Source organism: Rutidosis leptorrhynchoides, chromosome 2 (genome assembly GCF_046630445.1).
Source record: "Rutidosis leptorrhynchoides isolate AG116_Rl617_1_P2 chromosome 2, CSIRO_AGI_Rlap_v1, whole genome shotgun sequence".
In the NCBI taxonomy this organism is placed as follows: Eukaryota; Viridiplantae; Streptophyta; class Magnoliopsida; order Asterales; family Asteraceae; genus Rutidosis; species Rutidosis leptorrhynchoides.
Window position 1 is genome coordinate 12806418 of NC_092334.1, and position 10300 is coordinate 12816717.

Below are 10300 nucleotides of genomic sequence, written 5' to 3' on the forward strand. Positions count from 1 at the left end.
ATGAAAATGAAAGAAGAGGCATATATTTAATTTAAAGAAGGTGATTTTGGTTTTTGATTTTGAGTTTTAGATATAGTTTGGTTTTGTTTTGATGTTGAAGAATTTGATTTGATTAGGGTTTTAGTTTGGATAAAGGTGAAGATGAAGTTAGATGATGATTTTGTTGTTGTTGCAAAACATGTGTGTATCGGCAGTGACATGTTAGTCATGTGTTGACTTTATCAACCCATCCAGCGGTCTCCGATAGTCCACTGAAGCCTGGCGAAATACCATCACCAATTACCCCACAGCATGTCAGGCCCGAGAATCGATTGTTATTGTTGCAATCTTCGCATGCGTGGGACGAAGGTATCATTTGGGCCCGGTTTTTGATCCAATTATTTGGAAAATCCTCACCTAGAGTGAATCGAACCCTCACCTCCCCTAAGGGAGAGTGAGTCATTTAACAACTAGGCTATTGGCCCATCGGTTAGATGATGATTGATAAGCTAAAATTCGAAGAAATATAAAATGACAAAATTACTTTTACGTGTCTGGCACACATGGGTGACTTAACAGAGTAAAACTAATGTTTAGTTAGCGATTGGACTGTCTATGAAATAAATGCAAAGTAATGGGCTATTCGTGTCAAAAAAATTAACTTGGACTATCTGCAAAATTTTTGACAAGCCACAAGAACTATCCATGTAATTTTGTCTTATCTATATAAATAGACTCGGAGATCAAAAGCCCTTTGACCTAGCGCTGAGGTAAATTATTAACTTGAAGTTCAAGTACGGTGGACTATGTATAGTTGAATGTGTGTGGTTTTCGTTCAAAAAATGAAACAGACTCGACACCATATATACACCCCTTCTAATGATGTGTGTAGCCCATCGAATTCACACTTGTGTCTGGCATGTGGGCGGCCCATTGTTCCTCCTCCAAAACCCTAATACCCCTTTATAAGTAGAGGGTTATACCTGCTAACGTGATACGGAGTATCATCTATGGTCTATGAGATACGGCTTTAGCCTCTCATCACACTCATTTAGGGTTTTACCTAAACTCCTTGTAGGTTTTTCCCTGATCTGACTTCGCTCATAAGCCATTAACCACCCTATCATCTTTGTTAGGGTTCACCAAGGGAACCGAACCGTTGAAAAGTGTTTATTTTGATTATGGTTTCTAATTATAATAGTAACTACAATTGTATTTGTATTTGAAGACAACTGTTAGAAATTTAGTGTAATTGAGGGATTTAATCTATACTTGTAAATGGGTTAGGAGGTACGGAGTGTACACCCATTAAGTGATAGATTGCCCGGACCCGAAAATGGTTTTCCATTATCACAAATTTGAGTGATTACGGAAGTATTATTCTTGCACTAGGTGGAAATAAAACAAACAACTTTATGAAAAGGATTTAATCTAGATTTCCTTGATTTGGTTGTTGGAAATAAAACAAACAACTTTATATAAAGGATTTGTTTTAGATTTGAAAACGATTTCCTTGATTTGGATGTTTGAAATAAAACAAACAACTTTATGTAAAGGATTTGTTTTAGATTTGAAAACGATTTCCTTGATTTGGATGTTTGAAATAAAACAAACAACTTTATGTAAAGGATTTGTTTTAGATTTGAAAACGATTTCCTTGATTTGGATGTTTGAAATAAAACAAACAACTTTATGTAAATGATTTGTTTTAGATTTGAAAACGATTTCCTTGATTAGGATGTTTGAAATAAAACAAACAACTTTATGTAAAGGATTTGTTTTAGATTTGAAAACGAAATTAGTTAGTGAAACATCTCCATCGTGGAATAATACTTGTTTTTGGGTGCCTATAAATAGAGACTATCATTTATGAGAATAAGATATACGAAAAACACCTTAATACTCTTATGCAAAAGAGTTCTTGTTTACTGCCAATAACAAGAACTAATCTCTGTCTTATCCCAAAGTGATATTCGTGTAACCCAGGCAATAAGGGTCGAATAATTACTTTCGGAAAGTGATACCACGATTCAGTGATTTATCCGGCTATCGATTATTTTACCCTACACGAAATCTCAATAAAACCTCCAACAATCGAAAGTAATTATTCGTTATAATCGATGGCGGCTACGATGAAACACATGACGGCGAATTTCTCCAAACTTGATAAGTTTGAGGGAATTGATTTTAGGAGATGGCAAAAGAAGATGCACTTCTTTCTGAGCAGCATGAGTGTGGTGTACGTACTCAGCACACCAATTCCTGAAGATCATGGTGATGATGCCACTATTGAACAAATTCGGAAAAGGTGCAAGTGGGAGAACGATGACTACATCGCTAGAGGTTTAATCCTCAATGGTATGGCTGATTCCCTTTTTGATATTTACCTAAATGTTGAATCTTCTAAAGAACTATGGGACTGTTTAGAAACCAAGTATATGTCTGAGGATGCTTCTAGTAAAAAGTTCCTTGTTAGTAATTTTAATAATTACAAGATGGTCGATTCTAGACCGGTCTTGGAACAATACAATGAGCTCATTCGTATACTTGGTCAATTCACACAACATAAGATGAACATGGATGAGTCTATTCAAGTCTCAAGCATAATTGATAAACTACCTCCATCTTGGAAAGAATTTAAACATTCTTTGAAACATAAGAAGGAGGAGTTAACTCTTGTTGAGTTGGGTAGTCATCTGCGTATTGAGGAATCCCTCAGGTTGCAGGATAATGACAAGCCAAAAAGCAACGAAGTTGCTGGTACGTCTGTTGTCAATATGGTGGAACATAAAAAGTTCACTAGTAATAATGACAAAAAGGGCAAACGTAAACATCGAGGTTATAACAAGGCTAATCCGAACAAGAAGTCTAAATTGACTTGTTGGAAGTGTGGTAAAACTGGACACATAAAAAAGGATTGCAAGGTTATTTTTGGTAATAATAATGCCAAAGGATCTAGCACAAGCGGTTCGGGAAATGGTTTAAACAACCACAACTCGAAAGGTCAGAATATATTTAATAATTCAAATAAGAATTATTATGTTTCATATATATCTGAGGCTTATTTTGTGCAGGATGATGATGTCGCGTGGTGGGTTGACTCGGGAGCCACCACCCATGTATGCAAGGATAGATTTTGGTTCAAGACTTACGAGTCCGTGACTGATGGATCAATTCTTCATATGGGAAATGAGTCAACAGCCTCTGTTCATGGACGTGGAAGTGTGGATTTGTGTTTTAGTTCTGGAAAAACTATTTGTTTGTTTGATGTTTTGCATGTACCACAAATAAGAAAAAATTTAGTTTCCAGTAGTGTGTTAAATTGTTGTGGTTATAAACAAGTGATTGAATCTGATAAGTTTGTTTTGTCAAAACATGGTATGTTTGTTGGTTTTGGTTATTTATGCAATAGAATGTTTAGACTTAACATTAATCACTTGAATGTTAATTTTGCTTTTATATCTACTTCTAGCATAAATAATTCTACACTTTGGCATGCTAGACTAGGACATATACACTTTAAAAGAATGCAAGATATGTCTAAAGATGGATTAATACCGGTTTTTGACATGAACAATGAAAAGTGTAAAACGTGTATGTTAACAAAGATCACTAAGAAACCATTTCAAAATGTACATCGTGATACTGAAATTTTGGAATTAATACATAGTGATTTATGTGATTTGCATGCTACTCCTACTTTAGGAAACAAGAAATATTTTGTGACTTTTATTGATGATGCTTCTAGATTTTGCTATGTTTATTTGTTACATACTAAGGATGAAGCATTAGATAAATTTAAAATATTTAAAACTGAAGTAGAATTACAACAAAAGGCTTTGATTAAAAGACTTAGAACAGATAGGGGAGGTGAATACATTGACCAATCGTATTTCCAATCCGTTGGTATTATCCATGAGACCACAGCTCCTTATACTCCACAACAAAATGGTATATCTGAAAGGAAGAATAGGGTCCTTAAGGAAATGGTTAATTCCATGTTATCCTATTCGGGTTTAAGTGAAGGATTTTGGGGGGAAGCTATGTTAACAGCTTGTTATTTGCTTAATAGAGTTCCTAACAAAAGAAACAAGATTACACCTTATGAACTTTGGAATAAAAGGAAACCTAACTTGAATTATCTTCGTGTATGGGGTTGTAGGGCGGTTGTAAGACTGCCTGATCCCAAAAAGAAAAGTTTAGGTGAAAGAGGTATAGATTGCATTTTTATTGGATATGTTGAACATTCCAAGGCATATAGGTTCTATGTAATAGAGCCTAATGAATTTGTCTCAATCAATTCTGTGATTGATTCAAGGGATGCAATCTTTGATGAAAATCGATTTTCATCTATACCTAGACCAAAGGATATGATTCCAAGTAACAATGGAATCAATAAGGATTGTAATGATGAAGTCTCTAAAAAGGCTGTTGATCAGTCACTTGAGCTTCGGAAAAGCAAAAGAGAAAGGAAACCTAAATCATTCGGACCAGATTTTCAACTATACTTAGTTGAAGGTTCTAGGGATGATGTTTCTACCCAATATTCATATTGTTTCAATGTTGATGATGATCCTAAAACATATGATGAAGCAATGAGGTCTCAGGATGTTGCATTCTGGAAAGAGGCAATTAATGATGAGATGGATTCCATCATGGGCAATAACACTTGGGTGTTAGCTGATCTACCTCCCGGTTGCAAACCTTTGGGTTGCAAATGGATCTTCAAAAAGAAGATGAAGGTGGATGGAACTATTGAAAAGTTCAAGGCAAGGTTAGTCATTCAAGGCTTTAGACAAAAGTCTGGAATTGACTATTTTGATACTTATGCTCCTGTGGCACGTATCACTACCATTAGACTGCTGATTGCTTTGGCTACAATTCACAATCTGGTTATTCACCAGATGGATGTGAAGACAGCATTCTTGAATGGTGATTTGGATGAGGAGGTTTATATGAACCAACCTCAGGGCTTTGTCATGCCAGGAAATGAAAGCAAGGTGTGCAAACTTGTGAAGTCCTTATATGGTTTGAAACAAGCACCTAAGCAATGGCATCAGAAGTTTGATGAAGTAGTTTTATCTAGTGGTTTTAGATTGAACCAAGCAGATAAATGTGTGTATAGCAAATTTGATGATTCTGGTAAAGGAGTTATAATTTGTCTATATGTTGATGACATGTTAATCTTTGGGACTGACCAAAGTCAAGTTGATTTAACAAAAGAATTTTTGTCATCAAAGTTCTCCATGAAAGATATGGGGGAGGCTGACGTTATCCTTGGTATTAGGATCAAACGTGAAAGCAAAGGAATTTCAATTTCTCAATCTCATTATATTGAGAAGGTGTTGAGAAAGTTTAATTGCTTTGAATGTACTCCTGTGAGTACACCTGTTGATCCAAGTGAGAAGCTTATGCCTAACCAAGGTAAAGCTATATCACAACTTGAGTATTCTCAGGTGATTGGCTGTTTGATGTACGCCATGACATGTACAAGGCCAGATATTGCTTTTGCTGTGGGAAAACTGAGTAGATATACTAGTAATCCTAGTACTCATCACTGGCAAGCAATTAGGCGGGTACTGAAGTATTTAAAGAAAACTATGGCATATAGTTTATCTTACAGTGGATTTCCTTCTGTAATAGAAGGATATTCTGATGCGAGTTGGATAACTAATATTGAAGATCATTCTTCAACGAGTGGTTGGGTGTTCTTGCTTGGGGGAGGTGCTATTTCATGGGCTTCTAAAAAGCAGACATGTATTACCAACTCAACGATGGAATCTGAGTTTGTTGCTTTAGCTGCTGCTGGTAAAGAAGCAGAATGGCTTAGAAACTTGATCCATGAGATACCATTATGGCCTAAACCTATAGCACCCATGTCTATCCATTGTGATAGTGCTGCGACATTGGCAAAAGCTTATAGCCAGATGTACAATGGAAAGTCTAGACACTTAGGTGTCAGACATAGTATGATTCGTGAACTCATCATGAATGGGGTGATTTCTATAGTGTTCGTAAGGTCACAACAGAATTTAGCTGATCACTTGACGAAGGGATTGGCAAGAGACTTGGTTGACAAGTCTGCTGTGGGGATGGGTTTAAAGTCCACATAAATTTCTAATTATAAGATACCCAATTCCCTTCTGATGAAAATTAGAAGTTGAATTCAATGCGGAAGGCTTATACTTAGAAATTTGGAGTACATAAATTTTATATCATCCCAAGGTAAGGTATGTACTCGGACCTGCTGAAGGTCAGGTTGAAGTCTAGCTTCTTAATAGTTCATTTGAAAAAGTGCAAGAGCAGGTGCATGACTGAAGTGAACTACCTATGTGAATGTGAAGTTTTGCCGCTTCAACAAAGCTTGGACTTTTAGCTTTGGATACATTCATGAAAGGATATGGACACATGGCTTGTAAAGTGTCAGGATAGCTTTAGAGTATTTGAAAACTTATGTGTATGTTATTTTCAGTTATTCAAAATGGGTTGAAGGGTTCAATTCTTAGAACACCCTGATTCTCGAATATTTGGAATGTGTAATGTACTAAGGTGAAAATTCAATCTTCAAGATATTTTCATTTATGCATGAGTTTTTGTTTTAATTTGTTTAATTCTCATGAAACGAATTGCACTAAATTGGGGAGGATTGTTAGAAATTTAGTGTAATTGAGGGATTTAATCTATACTTGTAAATGGGTTAGGAGGTACGGAGTGTACACCCATTAAGTGATAGATTGCCCGGACCCGAAAATGGTTTTCCATTATCACAAATTTGAGTGATTACGGAAGTATTATTCTTGCACTAGGTGGAAATAAAACAAACAACTTTATGAAAAGGATTTAATCTAGATTTCCTTGATTTGGTTGTTGGAAATAAAACAAACAACTTTATATAAAGGATTTGTTTTAGATTTGAAAACGATTTCCTTGATTTGGATGTTTGAAATAAAACAAACAACTTTATGTAAAGGATTTGTTTTAGATTTGAAAACGATTTCCTTGATTTGGATGTTTGAAATAAAACAAACAACTTTATGTAAAGGATTTGTTTTAGATTTGAAAACGATTTCCTTGATTTGGATGTTTGAAATAAAACAAACAACTTTATGTAAATGATTTGTTTTAGATTTGAAAACGATTTCATTGATTAGGATGTTTGAAATAAAACAAACAACTTTATGTAAAGGATTTGTTTTAGATTTGAAAACGAAATTAGTTAGTGAAACATCTCCATCGTGGAATAATACTTGTTTTTGGGTGCCTATAAATAGAGACTATCATTTATGAGAATAAGATATACGAAAAACACCTTAATACTCTTATGCAAAAGAGTTCTTGTTTACTGCCAATAACAAGAACTAATCTCTGTCTTATCCCAAAGTGATATTCGTGTAACCCAGGCAATAAGGGTCGAATAATTACTTTCGGAAAGTGATACCACGATTCAGTGATTTATCCGGCTATCGATTATTTTACCCTACACGAAATCTCAATAAAACCTCCAACAACAACAACAGTGGTGGTAAGCTTTCTGCTAGCGGGGATGGTGGTTGGATTTTGATAACGATGTGAAGAAGTAGGTGGAGAAGCATATGAAGAGAAAGGCGGTGGAACCGGATTTTGATATTGATATTGATATTGATATTGATACAAGAAAAGTTGGGAGTCTACAGTAGAAAACTAAAGTGATTATCCAATGCGAGCCTGTCAGAAAAGCGCCAATCTATGTCCAAGCCCCTTCCAATTGATATATAGATTAATAATTTAGTTTCCCGGAAAAATGTACTCTTGCGTGTAAATTTGTAGGCTTGTAGTTTATAACATTATCATTAGGATATTTTGATGAAAATATCAATTTTGGAGAAGCAAATAAAGAATTGCTAAAAAAACTAATTTTTAAGATAAGCTTGAAGCAATTGCTGTTTAATATTTTGATATTATTTTTAAGTATACTACTAACTTCACACACTTCTTTCGTTTGTTGCTTTTGGGTTTCGTTCATAGATGATACCATATATAAGTGATCGTGGAGGTTATTTTCCAAGTTGTTCTCCTCATCAGGTGAAAAGATTGGTAAGTAACATGTTTTATTGACTATTTTAACTATGTATTTTTCTTTTTTGGTTGTAACCGGTGATCTGCGGGTACCCGATACGTGATGAGTGGGTAAAATTATTAAATTCTACCTGCGGGCGCGGGTACGGGTAAAAAATTATACCAGCCAACGGGTCGCGGACGGGTCGTGGGTACATACTACCCGTCGCGGGTAAAACCCGATCCGCTAATTCATGAGACTTTTTTAAATTTACCCGCGAGTTTATATATACAATTATCAAATTTAAAAATGATTTTACTTGTAATGTAATAATGATTAAAAATATAATATTACATATAAGTAAAAAAAATTGAATTTCACGTCATTTTAGACATGTAGCTTGTACATATAGTCCATAATTAATAAAATTATAGAACTTTTTAATTTTTTTAAGGAATTAGTATATTATTATTACCCGCGGGCTATGGGTATCAGCGGGTCATGGGCATGGGCGAAACTTTTTTACCCGCGGGCGGGTAACGGGTCTCAACAAACAAAAAAACAACCCGACGGGCGGATCGCGGGTATATAGAATCCATGCCCATTACCCGCGGGCGCCATCCCTACATGTAAGGATGTCATACTTTGTAAGTTGAGGAAGGTGAGGTAGATGATGAAGTCGACAACTTTTTCACACTGGGTAAGAAGAAGAAGAGGACTGGGGAAAGTTCTTCAAACTTAAAGTTGGTACTTATGGTAAAGGTAGTTAATGATTCTGTCCCCGCAACTTTGGCTCAGTGGACATGTGGTGGTGCTTAGCAACCCCGCCGGGCTAGAGGTCTCGGGTTCGAGCCTCGTCACCTACAAAGGATATTATTTGAAAGAAATTCTTTGAGGGTGGCCCAAAGGGAAGGTTTTACCGACCCGCTCCGGGACTAAGGTCCGGCCTCCCTGCCCCGTATGGGATGGTTTAAGGGTCGGATCCCCTGAGTGTGGTTCGGGTTTTCTGCCCGAACGCGCGTGTGTGTGTGTGTGTAAATGATGACTAGGCTTCGGTCTGGACTGATGCAAAGCTGCCGTTCAAAAAAAAAAGGTACTTAATGATTCTACTTTTATTTTTACTTTTAGTTAAAATTGTGTAGTCTCAATTGCCACTTTAGCAACACTAGTTGCTTTACAATGGAAATTATATGAGGAATAACTCGGATGATCTTTGGTGTTAGCAATAGATACGTAGATCTGTCATCTGTAGAAGGATGCATCTCAACATTTGGACCCGCGTTGTGAGACCAACAGCTTAGCTTAGGAATGGAACACACACAAACATGCACACACACGCGCCAAAATCTGAGAGTGCTTATTTTGTATTGTCTTTTTAGGTGCATATATGTGATGTTTTCATTTATAACGGTTCCGGTGTCTATTACTTAGGTTATGTATTGAATTATATACATTTCTAATCTAAACATTTTTTTATCATATTTGTATTTATTTCTGGGTTAAGCATGTGCAACTGAAGCTGTCACTTTCTTATTCTTGAAGTTTGGTGGAAAAAAAAAAAGAAAAAAAAAAGATTGATGCAGTTGATGGAAACAAGACTTCAAGGGGCTAAACTGCAAATAGATTATTTATAAATACTAGTTTTAATTTATTTGATTCTGATTTTGTCATTCTAATTTTTTCTGTATTTTTGCTCTCTCTCTCTCTCGTTCGATTTTCTCTAACCATAGTTAGGATTTTCATTCTATAATTCTGTGATTACTGCTACTGTGAGTGCAATCAAGTTCAAATATGTTGAACTTGATAGTGAGTGACTATATGATCATACTGTTTAGTTACAATCTTTGATTGTAGTTAGGATTTTTTGGTTTTGTAATTTTAACTTCTTATGATTGGAAGTTTTACTTCCTGTGATTGGAAGATTATTTCTGTGTGCTTGTTCATTATGAAACATATGTTTTCAAATATAACTTTTATAACCACAAACGCATCATAGACCAAATGTGTAGTGAGGGTTTACTATAAATGAACTTAATTTAAAAGCGGTTATATAGTTTAGTGGTGTTAAGATTGACATGAGCATATCCACTTAGTGCAACCTAATCAAATTTATAGTAAAACTAGGGAAATGACCCGTGGAATCACGGGTTTGTTTAAACGAAACAGTTTAATGCTATGTTTTTTTATATTAAATGAACGTAAACGTTAAAGTCATTTAGTTTAATGACCCGTGAAACCACAGAGTCCGACTAATAAACTCGTCAGCTGAACATTTCATCAAACACC